Source organism: Lithobates pipiens, unplaced genomic scaffold (assembly GCF_037356315.1).
Source record: "Lithobates pipiens isolate NorthernLeopardFrog02 unplaced genomic scaffold, aLitPip1_a1.2 Scaffold_8, whole genome shotgun sequence".
In the NCBI taxonomy this organism is placed as follows: Eukaryota; Metazoa; Chordata; class Amphibia; order Anura; family Ranidae; genus Lithobates; species Lithobates pipiens.
In genome coordinates this window covers 372,796,624-372,811,693 of record NW_027507903.1, presented here as the reverse complement: position 1 = coordinate 372,811,693, position 15,070 = coordinate 372,796,624, and positions in this window count along the sequence as shown.

Here is a 15,070-nt window from a genome sequence, read left to right as displayed (position 1 = left end):
CGTGGCACCAGTGCCTAAGGCCCAATTTTTCTGCCCCTGTTTAAAAGGGGCATGTAATTACAATTTTTAATGCAATGCTTTGCAGCAGGGCTCATTCCTGCTCTCCAACTAGAGCTTCTGTGAGGTGTTGCAGTGTTGTGGCACCAGTGCCTAAGGCCCAATTTTTCAGCCCCTGTTTATTACTGCATGTAATTACAATTCTTGATATAATATTTCACAGCAGGGCCTGTTCCTGCATCCATCGAGTAACTGTGAGGACTTGCAGTGTTGTGGCACCAGCACCACCACCACAACCACCAAAGGCCCAATTTTTCTACCACTGTTCAACAATGGCATGTAATTACAATTCTTGATATAATAGTTCACAGCAGGGCGCTCCAGTGCCCACCAAGAGTAACTTTGAGGGCTTACAGTGTTAACTGGTGGCAACACCAACACCTTAGGACCAAATTTCTGCAGAGCATATAGGGCAGGCCCCCTACTTTCAAACATCCAATTTACAAACGTCTCCTACTTGCAAACGGAAGGAGACAACAGGAAGAGAGATGAAAAAAGACAGATGGCCAAAACAATTATACAGGGGTGATAACCCTTCCCCATGTTTTCCAAAAAGCTTAAAAATAGATTTTTTGACTGGAGCTAAACTTAAAAAATGTACCACTTCAAAATTACAAACATATTCTACTTAACACAACAACACAGTCCTTGTCTTGTCTGCACCGCCTGTATACTGCTGTTCTGAGTATATAAGGCCTGGGGGCCCCACGCCTTTTCTTTTTTTAATTTGGGTACGGGGTTCCCCTTAATATCAGTACAAGACCCAAAGGGGCTGTTAATGGGCAGGGGGGCTACCCATGCCATTTTTCTCAATGATTTTCATCCGTATTTCCGGAACCAGACATTACATTAAAACCGCAAGCAGTTTTAAATGACTTTTTTTCAGTTAAATGTAAATTTGTGCAGTGACTGTTCTAAACACAGGAAACACGTGCCACTTCACAGGCATACTATAGACACCCACCAGGCATGATATTTCAAGGAATATTTCACTTTTTTTTTCACTTTAATCATCATTATAATCAGTGCTCCCGAAAAAAACATCAGTTTAAAAAAAAAAAAATTGCATTGATCCATGTCCCCTGGGGCAGGAGTCGGGCCCACAAACCCTTTTTAGGACAATATCTTGCATATTAGCCTTTAAAATAAGCACTTTTGATTTTACGAGCCACCTTACCACCAGGTCTCAATGACTGTATCAGTTATCGCCCCTTCCTGGAAGGATTTTCATCTGGTGTTTGGGACAGAATGGGGTAGATATTATAAGACCATATTTTTGGCTGGTATTGCAGATAAGCACTTGGATCGTCATGCAATTCTGGTTTGGTAGTATAATAGGATTTCTCTGTTCATGGGTAGTCTGCTTTGTTTACTCTACATACTATCATGTATAATTTCCTCTTTTTCTGGCGTAACAATTCCCTGCCTTTAACTACGTACCCCACAAATTTACACCAATGTCGGGTTGTAGTTTCAGACAGAATGTCTCACCAGTAAGGCGTTACACACAATAAGCATCTAGGCTGTATACATGCCTGTTTTTGTTAAGGATTTCATATTTGACATGTGTTTTTATTTTATATATATATATATATATATATATATATATATGTAGCACTAACCCCCCCAAGGAGCTGCTGGTTATTTTTGGGCTTGCCATTACCTTCTGCTTCTTCTTGTTGCACGTCTAGGGGATGTCCCATGGTAGGTGACCCAGTAACTTAAGACTGCCAATAGATCCAGTTGAATGGATTTTATTTGCAAACTTCAACCATTGAACAGTCTTTTAACTTGGGATCAGAGGGTTGGAAAGGAATTCAGGTACTCTCAATGTCAAAGTCTATAAACGTTAAGGAACTTGCTACTTTGACTGCATCCAGAGAATAGCCATTTGCAGCTGGATGAACAATCAGGTTGGACAGTCATTGTCTCACAAGGCCTAGCAGCCAACAAGGTGCTTACTCAAGAACAAAGTCTTTATCACCGACATTGTTGCAGAACAAGTAGGAAACTAAGCTGTAGAACATTTGTAGGATACCTGGATCTTTCAGCCCACTTGGGGATATCCACAAGACCGGATTCTCTCGGATACTTCAGCCCTTCCAGGCTCTTGTTAAGAAAACCAAACTCACACGTGGTGTTCTTCTAAAGAGTCCTCCCCTTGAATGCTTGAAGTACAATGGGTCTCTCCCGAACCGGAGACGGCACCCAACCACCTCGGAATCCTCCTCTAGTTTCCATACCTTGGGCTAGCCAGCCCCACGGCATTAAAGTCGGGTGGAACCGCACCCCAGGCCATAGCCTTCCTGGGGGCTGGTCAGGAGGACCAAGACCATGTAATCAGCACTTCATACTGGACTGGAACCCCCGAACCAAGTGACGTCCATATCTTAAATATCCTCTCCCAGAGGGCACAGCGAGAGGGCCACTCCCACTGACCTGACTACGAGAGAGAGTAATTTAAGCACCTGACCAGACCATAGTTCCACGCCTGCCACCAGAGACAGTGCCCCCTGCGGCTAGGTTGAACATCTGACAGTCCAGTCAGACTGACACAGAAGTCAAATTTAGACAAATAGACCCAAACCAAACTGTAGTTTGGGTAAAGTTTTAACTTTGAAAAACATAGCGCATGCTCTTCAGGAGCCCGGCGCTACATATACATACATACATACATTTTCTATTTTCCTTTAGGTAGCACTGTGACTATGGGGACATATCTGTGTGCCTTACTAGCGGATAATATATAATATTCTGTGCCAGTGACTTAACATAGTATAGAAAATTGCGCAATCCTTCCTCCCTCCTATATATGTTTCTAGCTAGGTGGATGTTTTTTTTTTTTTTTTTTTTTTTGCTTGTTTGCAGCTTGTCTATTTCAGCCAATGCCTCTGTGGGGATTTCCACTGAGGGAGGACGTGGCTTGCATTCCAGCTCCCTTTGGGATCGTGGCGCCGCTCGTGTGCGCGTGCATCCTGCCGTCAGCACGGTGGTTCAATGCGCGCGTGTGGGCATTCTGCACCACAAATAGATCCCCGATCTGACAGTCTGACGAGCACTGCAGAGCGGAGAGACGACATTCTCTGGGTTCCCACACACATCTGCATGGTGAGCAACCTCTTCCCTCTCTGATGGCCAAGTTTGACAGCTTAAGGGCCGTCTGTTAATGGCTGTTTACTCTTGGTTAATTATATATTTATTTTCTTACATCAGGGGACACAGAGCCATAGTAATTGCTATGTGCGTTATATATCGGACCGACAGGTACTGGACACTGGCATGCCCCCTAAGGCGTGCACTTCCCCATATAACCCCTCCCATTACTGGGAGTCCTCAGTTTTTTCGCCAGTGTCTAAGGTGTTGGGCACGAATAAAGATGTGCTATGCTGAGCTCCACGGGTAGTAATCCTTGATGAGGGCCAGCCATGCTGACTGGATCCGTTCTGATGTCTTTTTCATGGGCTAAATGAATGGTACTCAGGCTTTGTGATTAAAAGAAACAAGGTTTTGCTTGCGAATGCTTCTCTTTGAGAGCTGGGCCCTGGGATCTAGTACTTTTTGGTAGTAAGGCCATAAAGTTTTACTGGTAGGGTGCTGTCGCTGGTCCAGGATTGTGGGATAACCTGAGAGTTCCCTGGTTCCTGAAGGTTTCCTTTAAGGTCTCAGAGCCTACCGTGAAGGGTGAAGATTGAGTTTTTATCTCTGATAAAACCCTGCTGCGAGGATAAGGTAAGGGAGATTTTCTCAGGAATTTCTCCTTCTATGTATAGTCTTGTCATGTCTATGTGTCACCATTGGGGGCTGTATTGTGCACTCACCATCCTGACGCTGGAAACAGCAGAAGCCTGAACTATCCTCTCCTTTAGCGGCAACAGACCTTCTGGTAAAAAAAAAGGGGGGGTCTGGTCTCTTCCTGCACCCCCAGGTTGGCATTTTCCTCTCCAGGGACATGCCAGAGCATCTGCCTTGTTTTTAAAAAAAATTCAAATAATTTTTTTTTAACCACTTTTCCAGCTAAAGGACCAAGCCCCATTTTGCGATTCGCCACTGCGTCGCTTTAACTGACAATTGCGTGATCGTGAGTCGTGGCTCTGAAACAAAATTGGCATCCTTTTTTCCCCACAAATAGAGCTTTCCTTTGGTGGTATTTGATCACCCCTGCATTTTTATTTTTTGCGCTATAAACAAAAAAAAGTGACAATTTTGAAAAAAACACATTATTTTTTTCCATTTTGCTATAATAAACTTCCCCCAAAATATATAAAAAACATTTTTTTCCTCAGTTTAGGCCGATACATATTCTTCTACATATTTTTGGTAAAAAAAATCGCAATAAGCGTTTATTGATTGGTTTGCGAAAAAGTTATAGCGTCTACAAAATAGGGGATAGTTTTATGGCATTTTTATTAATATTTTTTACTAGTAATGTCGGCGATCAGCGATTTTTATTGTGACTGCGACATTATGGCGAACACGTCGGACAATTTTGACACATTTTTGGGACCATTGGCATTAATACAGCAATCAGTGCAATTAAAAATGCACTGATTCCTGTAAAAATGTCACTGGCAGTGAAGGGGTTAACCACTAAGGGGCAGTGTAGGGGTTAAGTGTTTGTGTGTTTTTTTTAACTGTAGGGGGCATGGCTTGGCGTTTGACATCACTGATCGTCTTTCCCTGTAAGGCCGCGTACACACGGGCGGACTGTTCGCCCAACCTTGTTCGGCAAACAGTTTCATCAAACAGTCCGCTCAAAATTTGCATGAGCGGACTTGCCCACACACGAGCGGACTGTTTGACGAACAAGGTTGGGCAAACAGTTCGCTCAACTTTTGAAATGAACGGACTCGCCCACGTAAGGCGGAGGCAAATCCGCCCATTTCGAGCGCGTGTACAGGTAGGCGGGGCCCGCGAAGGAGACGTCGCGGGCTCCGCCGCCTGGAATGGGCTTAAAGGGGAACCCCAACGCCGAAAAAAATCGGCGTGGGGGTTCCCCCCAAGTCCACACCAGACCCTTGTCCGAGCACGCTACCCGGCCGGCCAGGAAAGGGGGGCGAGCGAGCGCGCCCCCCCTCCTGAGCCGTACCAGGCCGCGTGCCCTCAACATGGGGGGTGCCTTGGGGAAGGGGGGGCCGCGCGGCCCCCCCACCCCAAAGCACCTTGTCCCCATGTTGATGAGGACAAGGGCCTCTTCCCGACAACCCTGGCCGTTGGTTGTCGGGGTCTGCGGGCGGGGGGCTTATCGGAATCCGGGAGCCCCCTTTAAGAAGGGGGCCCCGGATACCGGCCTCCCACCCTATGTGAATGAGTATGGGGTACAATGTACCCCTACCCATTCACCTGTGAACTAAAGTACAATAAAAAACACAACACAGAGAAAAAATATTTTATTGCACAGCTCCGGGGGTCTTCTCGCCGGACTCCTCCGCTATGTGTGTGTAGCTCTTTTGCTAGCGGAGGAGTCCGGCTTTCTTCCTCCCCGCCGCCGGCCTCTTCTCCCGACTTCGGGGGTCTTGTCCCCCTCTTCGGTTCTTCTGCCGGGCCACCGCGCCTGGTCCGGTGGCCCGGTCTTCTGTCGCCGTCTTCCGTTCTTCTGTCGCCGCCTTCGGTTCTTCTGCCGGGCCACCGCGCCTTCTTGTAGCTCTTTTACAGGCGGTGGCCCGGTCTTCTGTCGCCGCTGTCGTCGCCGCCGCCGCCGCCTTCCGTTCTTGTTCTTCTTCTTGTTCTTCTTCTTCTCCTGGAGATGTTGACTCGACGAGCTCTCCGGCCGGAATGCCAGGGACACGCTCCGCTGCCACTTATATAGTGACAATGGGGCGGTGTCACATGGTATATGTCACATGGGTTGGTCACATGGTGACCCCGCCCCCTTACGATGTCATAGTCCCCATGTGACATCAACCCATGTGACCAACCCATGTGACATATACCATGTGACACCGCCCCATTGTCACTATATAAGTGGCAGCGGAGCGTGTCCCTGGCATTCCGGCCGGAGAGCTCGTCGAGTCAACATCTCCAGGAGAAGAAGAAGAACAAGAAGAAGAACAAGAACGGAAGGCGGCGGCGGCGGCGACGACAGCGGCGACAGAAGACCGGGCCACCGCCTGTAAAAGAGCTACAAGAAGGCGCGGTGGCCCGGCAGAAGAACCGAAGGCGGCGACAGAAGAACGGAAGACGGCGACAGAAGACCGGGCCACCGGACCAGGCGCGGTGGCCCGGCAGAAGAACCGAAGAGGGGGACAAGACCCCCGAAGTCGGGAGAAGAGGCCGGCGGCGGGGAGGAAGAAAGCCGGACTCCTCCGCTAGCAAAAGAGCTACACACACATAGCGGAGGAGTCCGGCGAGAAGACCCCCGGAGCTGTGCAATAAAATATTTTTTCTCTGTGTTGTGTTTTTTATTGTACTTTAGTTCACAGGTGAATGGGTAGGGGTACATTGTACCCCATACTCATTCACATAGGGTGGGGGGCCGGTATCCGGGGGCCCCCTTCTTAAAGGGGGCTCCCGGATTCCGATAAGCCCCCCGCCCGCAGACCCCGACAACCAACGGCCAGGGTTGTCGGGAAGAGGCCCTTGTCCTCATCAACATGGGGACAAGGTGCTTTGGGGTGGGGGGGCCGCGCGGCCCCCCTTCCCCAAGGCACCCCCCATGTTGAGGGCACGCGGCCTGGTACGGCTCAGGAGGGGGGGCGCGCTCGCTCGCCCCCCTTTCCTGGCCGGCCGGGTAGCGTGCTCGGACAAGGGTCTGGTGTGGACTTGGGGGGAACCCCCACGCCGATTTTTTTCGGCGTTGGGGTTCCCCTTTAAGCCCATTCCAGGCGGCGGAGCCCGCGACGTATCCTTCGCGGGCCCCGCCTACCTGTACACGCGCTCGAAATGGGCGGACTTTCCGAGCGGGAACAGTCCGCTCATTTCGAAAGTACAGCGGACAAGCCCACACACGGGCGGACTGTTCGCTCAAACACAGTTTCAGCGGACAGTTTTTCGGAATTTCCGAAAGACTTTGTCCGTCCAACTGTCCGCTGAAACTGTCCGCTGAAAGCCCACACACGAGCGGACTGTCCGCCCAAACACTGTTCAGCGGACAAGGTTGGGCGAACAGTCCGCCCGTGTGTACGCGGCCTAACAGGGAACAGACGATCAGTGACAGGCTCAGTAGGAAGCACAAGGAGAGGTTGAGCACTTAAAGAGCAACGTACAGGTACGTGATTGTGCATTCAGTCCCTGTATATATCATACAAACAGGTTTTTTTCTTCTACCATTTAAAAATTTGAAAGAAGATTAATGCTATGATGTCTATCCATAGTAGGACTAAACATAGCAGATTCCCATCTAGTCCTCAGGGCCCTTTTGTTGAGGTGCAGGAGGCTGGGGATCAGGTAGATCTTCCCAAATATTGGAAGATACTTATTTTTCCTCATGATACTAACAGGGAGGGAGTAGCCTCACATATCAGGTGCTTGTCTAGTCCCTAACTTAACCATTTTATTGCCTGCAGCACAGGCTCTTGGGGTATCTACCTCTAATAAGGTTCATTTGAACCTCCCCCACCTGGGGATGCTTTTTCCTATTCATGCATAGCTTATGTATTCTGAATGGGAACATTTCTATGAAGAAATGGGGAGGTTCCAGCCATTGATGCTGCAATCACCTCATTGAGCAGAGTCTCATATGTCCAGTGGATAATGCACTGATGTTAAAGGATCCAGCAAATTAAGGTTGGAACTTCCTTTTAAAGACAAGATGTCTTTTGCAGTCCTTGCTGCAATTGGTGTATCTCAGTCCTTTAGCCCTTTAACGTCTGCTCCACCATTTATTGGAGCACATTTTAAGTCACGCTAACTCATTGAAAAATGTGGACTCCAAAGGCTTAAGGAACAGTTTGCGGAGATACCTGAGATTCTGCCTGATCAGCAGGCCCGGCAATGGGCTGGTGTATCTGACGCACTGTCTCACTATCTGACGCGCTGTCTCACAATAGATGCTATGAAAGACTCTATCGTTTAATGCCACGTACACACGATTGGACTATCCAGCGGACCAGAGTCCGCCCGTGTGTGGGCTTCGGGGGACTTTTTCTTTCCAAAAGTCCGGCAGACTTAGAAAGAAGTTTTGACTCGAAATTGTCCGACAGACTGCAGAGTCCAGATTTTTGAGTCAAAATCCGCCTGTCTGTGTGCTAGTCCGCCGGACTTTTGAAATGAACGGACTTGCCCACACGGAGAAAAGTCTGTTCATTTTGAACGTGGCTCCAGGTAGCCGGGACTAGCGAAGGAAGTCCATGTCACCGCCTCCATCGGCGAGAATGACACCTCGCTAGCCCTGTCACCTGGTATGGATCTAAAGGGGAACCCCTACGCGTGGGGGTCCCCCCAAAGTCCATAGCAGACCCTTATCCGAGCATGCAGCCAAGCCGGTCAGGAAAGGGGGTGGGGACGAGCGAGCAGGCCCCCCTCCTAAGCCGTACCAGGCCACGTGCCCTCAACATGGGGGGTGCTTTGAGGAAGGGGGTCCTGCGGCCCCCCACCCCAAAGCACCTTGTCCCCATGTTGATGAGGACAAGGGCCTCTTCCCGGCAACCCTGGCCGTTGGTTGTCGGGTTCTGCGGACGTGGGGCTTATTGGAATCCGGGAGCACCCTTTAATAAGGAGGCCCCAGATATTGGCCCCCCACCCTAAGTGAATGAGTATGGGGTACATTGTACCCCTACCCATTCACCTGGTGAAAAAAGTGTAAATAAAAAAACAACACAAGTTTTTAAAATAATTTATTAGACAGCTCCGGTGGTCTTCTTCCATCTTGGGGGGGTCTTCTCTTCTTCCGTCTTGATGGGGTCTTCTCGCTGGACTCCTCTGCTATCTTCTGCTAGCTCTTTTACTAGCGTTGGCTCAGTCTTCTGTCGCTGCCGCCTTCTTCTCTTTTTCTTCGTTGTGATGTTGGCAAGACGCTCTCTCTGGCCGCAATGGCAGGGACGCGTTGTGCGGCGACTTATATAGGGACAAGGGGCGGGTTCACCGGGTGATGTGACATGGTGACTCTGCCCCTTATGAGGTCACAGTCCCAGCATCCTCCGGGACTGTGACATCATAAGCCCATGGAATAGTCCGGTTGTGTGTGGGCTGGTCTGCTCGTCCGGAAAGTCCAGCGGACCTCAGCTGCAAAGTCCAGCGGTTTGTCCGCCGGATTAAGGCCACCGGATAGTCCGATCGTGTGTACGTGGCATAAGCCTTATGGCTTATGCTTGGACTAGTGCATTCTTGCAGAGTTCTGTGGCTAAAATATTAAGCCGAAGCACCATGTGAAAGCTATTAGCCAGTTTGTTTCCCTTCTTGGGGTACGGCTATTTATAGTGGATAAGTACATCCAAAAGGGTAAAGCTCTCTTTACCAGTAAAAGGAGATTCAAACATTTCTCCTTTTATCGTGCTGCCTCTCCTATGCCTGGGTCATCTGCCTATAGGCAGTCTTGATGGTCTCAATCGTCAGGTACAAGGGAAATTCCCCAAGGGCAGCACCAGGATCTTGGGGGCAGAAAGCCCACAAAGCAGAATGCTAAAGCCTTCTCCTGAAGAGGCACCTCATTTGGGTGAGGGGAAAGGTCCTGCGATTCTCAAAATCTGGCAGGAACAATGTCAAGAGCAGAGGTATTTCTGCAATTTGTTCTCTAGGTTACGACTAGAGTTCTGAGAGCCCAGATGGCTCAGTCGGCTTTTGATCTGAGGGTCCAGGGTTCGGTCCCTGTTTGGGTGCTGTCTGTGGGGTGCTTGGCCTGCTGATGGGGCCGTATTTATGCAAGAGTTTCCGTCTCCTCTGAGAATGTTCCTAAGGATCCAGAGGAAAAAGAAGTCTCTCTTTCTGGCCTCGGGATCAGCTGTCCCAGTCAGTGATATCAGAAGTTCCCTTAGTGGAACACGATTTTTTTGGCTCAAGGTCCCAGAATCAAACAGAGAGGTAAGACCCATTCTAGATCTCGAATATCTGAATCGGCACTTAAACATCCGTTCCTTTTATAATTCAATCGGCTGTGTCCATCGAGCAAGGAGGGGAGTTGCAAAGTTTCCGCTTACCAGAAATTTCTGCGATTTGAAATATATTTTTTTTTTCCAGTTGTGGCCCTGCCATTTGGCTTAGCCACAGCACCACGAGTGTTCTGAAAGATTCTGATACCTCTTTTAGCCAGGTTAAGGGCTCAAGGCATAGCGGTCCTAGCCTATTTAGAAGATCTACTTTTAATAGATCATTCAGTCTCAGGTCTAAAACCAGAGTCTGATATCAGCTGTAAATATCTGAAATCTCTAGGTTGGATTCTCAACCTAGAAAGATTCTCCTTTAACACCAAAGAGATTACAGTACTTGGGGGGCTTGCTATAGATACCATACAGAAGAAGGTATTCTTACCCCAGACAGAGATCAGTTTCCATTGTAGGACTAATTCAACTTGTCAAAACAAAGATAAATTCCTTCATCCGGCTGTGCAGGAGATTTTTAGGGAAAATGGTGGCCTCCTTCGAGGCCGTCCCTTACGCGCAGTTTTACTCAATCTTCAAGACACCACCCTGTCGGTCTGGAATAAAAAAGGATTCAGGCCTTGTTTGTTTCCAATAAGCTTGGCTCCCAACATAAGTAAGAGACTAAATTGGTGGTTGTTATCCAGCAAAAGGGGAAATCTTTTTCCTGGAGGGTGTTAACAGATGCCAGCCTTCTAGGCTGGGGAACAGCCCTGGAAGAGGATTCTGTCTGGGGAGATGGTCCAGGTTGGAGGACCTGGCCTATCAACTTTTGTGGAAGTTTTCGGGCAGTACGTCTGGCCCTAGAATCTTGGACGGTCAGACTATGGGACTGTCCTGTCAGGATTCAGTCTGACAAAGGCCACGGCGGTGGATTACATCAATCCCCAGGGGGGCACAAGAGGTCGTGTAGCCCAAAGAGAGGTGAATAATGTTCTATCTTGGGCAGAACACAACATTCCTTGCCTATCGGCAATTTTCATTTTCAGGAATAGGGAATTGGCAGGCGTACTACTTGAGTCGGCAACAATTATTTCCGGCAGAGTGATCTCTTCACCCTGCCGAAATCTTCCTAGCGAGATGTCAGAGTTAGGTTATTCCGGACATGGACCTATTTGCGTCCAGATTCATCAACAAGGTCGACAACTTTATGTCGTGAACAAGGGGTCCGCTAGCAGGCGGAACAGACGCATTAGTCTTCCCATGGGATCAGTTTTCACTGATCTATGTGTTTCCTCCAGTTCTGCTACTTCCGCACCTTCTCCGCAGGATTAAGCAGGAACAAAAGGGGGGTGATTCTGGCAGCCCCAGCGGGTCCCAGAAGATCTTGATTTACTGAGATCATAAGGGTGGCAGTAGGAGTCCTTCAGACTCTGCCATTATAGCCAGACCTTCTTGCACAAGGTCTGGTATTTCATCCTACCTTACGGACGAAAAATTGAACAGGTTTGACTGTTGAATCCCACTCTATAAAAGATCGTGGGTGATCTCCTTCGGTAGTGTCTACTTTGACTAATGCCATGAAGCCGGCTTCCAGAATCACTTACTCTAGTGTCTGGAAAGCATATGTTTCTTGGTTTGCACCCCAGGAAGTATGTCATAGGCAGGATTCCTGATTTTCCTGCATATGGGATCTGAAATAAAGCTGGCCTTGACTTCTATCATGTGCCAGATCCCGGCCTTGTTGGTGTTTTTCCTATGGCCTCTTGCTTCTTACTCTTTGTGCGTAGCTTATTCAGGGGGTAACACGGTTTATTCCCCCTATCAAGGCACCTCTAAATCCTTGGGATTTAAAATTGGTCTTATCGGCTTTGCTGAATCAGCCGTTTTGAACCTTTATGAGAAATTTCCTTGGTTCTTTGACAAGAAAGATAATCTCTTCTGGTTGCCTTTTCTTCTGCTAGAAGAATATCGGAACTAGCAGCTCTGTTTGGTAAGAGCCATATTTCATCATGCTTAACCGCTTCCCGACTGGTGCATGACGATGTACGTCAGCAGAATGGCACGGACAGGCAAATGGGCGTACAGGTACGTCCCTTTAAAATTGCCAGCGCGCATGCCGGTCGGGACCTCTGTGAGTCCGACCGTGGCTCCCGCGGACTCGATCACCATGGGGATACCCACGATCATCTCACGGGGAGGAAGAACGGGGAGATGCCAATGTAAACAGCATCTCCCCATTCTGCCTAGCAACCTTTGATACTGGTCTCTGCTCCCTGTGATTGGAGCAGAGATCAGCGATCTGTAAAACACAGTCACGCCCCCACAGTTAGAAACACGCCAGTAGGACACCCTTAACCCCTACACAGCCACCTCCTGGTTAACCCGTTCACTGTCAGTGTCATTTACACAGGAATCGGTGCATTTGTATAGCACTGATTGCTGTATAAATGACAATGGTCCCAAAAATGTGTCAAAAATGTCCGATGTGTCCGCCATAATGTCGCAGTCATAATAAAAATCGCTGTTCGCTGCCATTACTAGTAAAAAAAATTTATAAAAATGCCATAAAACCACCCCCTATTTTGTAAATGCTATAAATTTTGCGCCAACCAATCAATAATCCCTTATTACGATTTCTTTTTTTACCAAAAATATGTAGAAGAATACGTATCGGCCTAAACTGAGGAAAAAAATGTTTTTTTATATATTTTTGGGGGATATTTATTACAGCAAAAAGTAAAAAATAATGGTTTTTTTTTCTAAATTTTCGCTCTTTTGGGAACCACGTCGCACGACCGCGCAATTGTCAGTTAAAGCGACGCAGTGCCGAATCGCAAAAAGTGCTCTGGTCTTAAGCCAGCAAAATGGTCCGGGCTTAAGTGGTTAAGGATGAGGTGGCTTTATGTCCTCATCCTGAATTCCTACCAAAGTGGTAACAGGTTTTCAATTAAACCAAGATATTATTCTTCTTCCTTTTCCCCAGAGCCTTAATCTAGGGGAGAAGAAGGAACTACATTCTCTTGATGTAGTAGGAGTGATCAGAGTCTATTTAAAGGCGACCGCTCTGGTTCGCGAAACACAGGTTTTGTTTGTACTGCCAGAGGGTCCAGGCAGGGTGGACAGCATCAAGATCCACTATTTTCCAAATGGATTTGTCAAGTTATTATTCAAGCTTCAGCTTAAAGTAGAAAATTCTTCCTTCTCATATTAGGAGCACACTCATCCAGGGCAATTAGTGCCTCTTGGGTGGTGCATCATCAGGCCTCTATGGCTCAGATCTGTAAGACTGCAACTTGGTCTTCGATTCATATATTTATCAGATTTTATCAAATCGATATTAAAGGTCATGAGGTTATTGCCTTTGGGCACAGTATACTGCAGGCTGTAGTATGAGTCGTCTGGCCTCCTGTTTTTTTTTGTTCTGTCCCCCCCCCCCCCCCCCTTTAGTTGCCATTGCTATGGGACATCCCACATAGTAATTACTATGGCTCTGTGTCCCCTGATGTAAGAAAAGAAAATAGGACTTTTATAACAGCTTACCTGTAAAATCCTTTTCTTTGATGACACAGAGGTCTCTCCCTTCTTATTATATATTTGTATTGCTTGGCTACAAAACTGCGGACTCCCAGTAATGGGAGGGGTTATATGGGGGAAGTACACACCTTAGGGGCGTGCCAGTGTCCAGCACCTGTCGGTCCGATATATAACCCACATAGTAATTTTTGGAACCCCTGGTGTTACTGACAAGAAGCTTTATCTAAAGCTCTGACCATTTATTACTATCGGCTATTGAACACCGGTAATTAAATACATTTATTTATGCAATTTTTTTCATATGTTCATAGATGGTTCTGTAAAATTATATATACACGCAATTACTCCTTGGTAAATGCTCCTTAGGGCCATGCATGTTATGTCATAGGCACTGTTTGTTCTTTTGTAACATGCTTTGTGGATTTTTTGGATTCATTTTTGGTTTTCTGTGCCTTCTTTTTTTCATTGTTAGTCCTGTACAGTCCCCGGAATCCAGTCTCTGCTACCTAGCAGGTAGACATCTGACCTGGAATGTATTTTGTTCTATTTACCGCTTCCTGTTTGGTGCCCACCTATGCCCCCTCTGTTACAGTTGGTTCACCTATTTTTTCCTTTATTGGAGTTATTTTGCATGGTAAGTATACCTCTTTGGATGTTCTGACTGTTGTGTGATGACCAATATAGATGTTGCCTTCTACTCTTTACCATTATGACATGTCCTTTTTATCTTTTATAGTTAAAAACATATTGTGACTGTACTTCTATCCTTTACCCCTGGTGAAAGTGTTTAACCAGAAACGCTTCGGCGCCATTTACCGGAGAGTATTATTATATTGTCATACTGTTCATGTAAATTGTTGTTTTGTTTTGTATGTATATTTTTTGTATAAACAATTTTGATGGTTTTTAATCATTTTTTTGATCAAATATTTTTATGTATATTCAATAAAATTGACTTTTTTGTACTATCCAAGTGTAGGTTGCCTTTAAAGTCCCAATGAAGGGGATCGGTCTTTTTCCTAAAGAAAATTCTTTGGAACATCTAGAGAATCCAGTATTCCCGTGTGCCCAGGGTAGCATAGAAATGCAAGACATCATTGTTTTCAGGAGACCCCTGCATTGGGAAGCTGACAACTGCTTGGTCCATTCAAAGAAGGAGAAAAGTACTCACATAAACACTGAACTGGGCCTACATATTGATGACTAGCCAGGTCTGCTCCAACTGTCTTGACAATTCCTATCCAGCCAAACTTCTCTGGCTGGTCAAAAGAGTCATCTGGACTCTGAGCCAACAGTAGCATACCATCCAATTAATGATCAATTTGAAGCACCCCCGTTTCCCTAGAGGGGGCTACACAGAGATTAGCAGTTCCATAAAGGTCATCGGTGAGGTGGAGAGCCCTGAAAGGAAGACACACAAACTGAAAATGTCCATCTTCCATCAAGACTCAGTTTCTTTAAATTCAACACTGTCTCTTGTGCAAAGAAGACCAGAGGAGAATGAAAGCCTGTAAATCTCTCTGAGG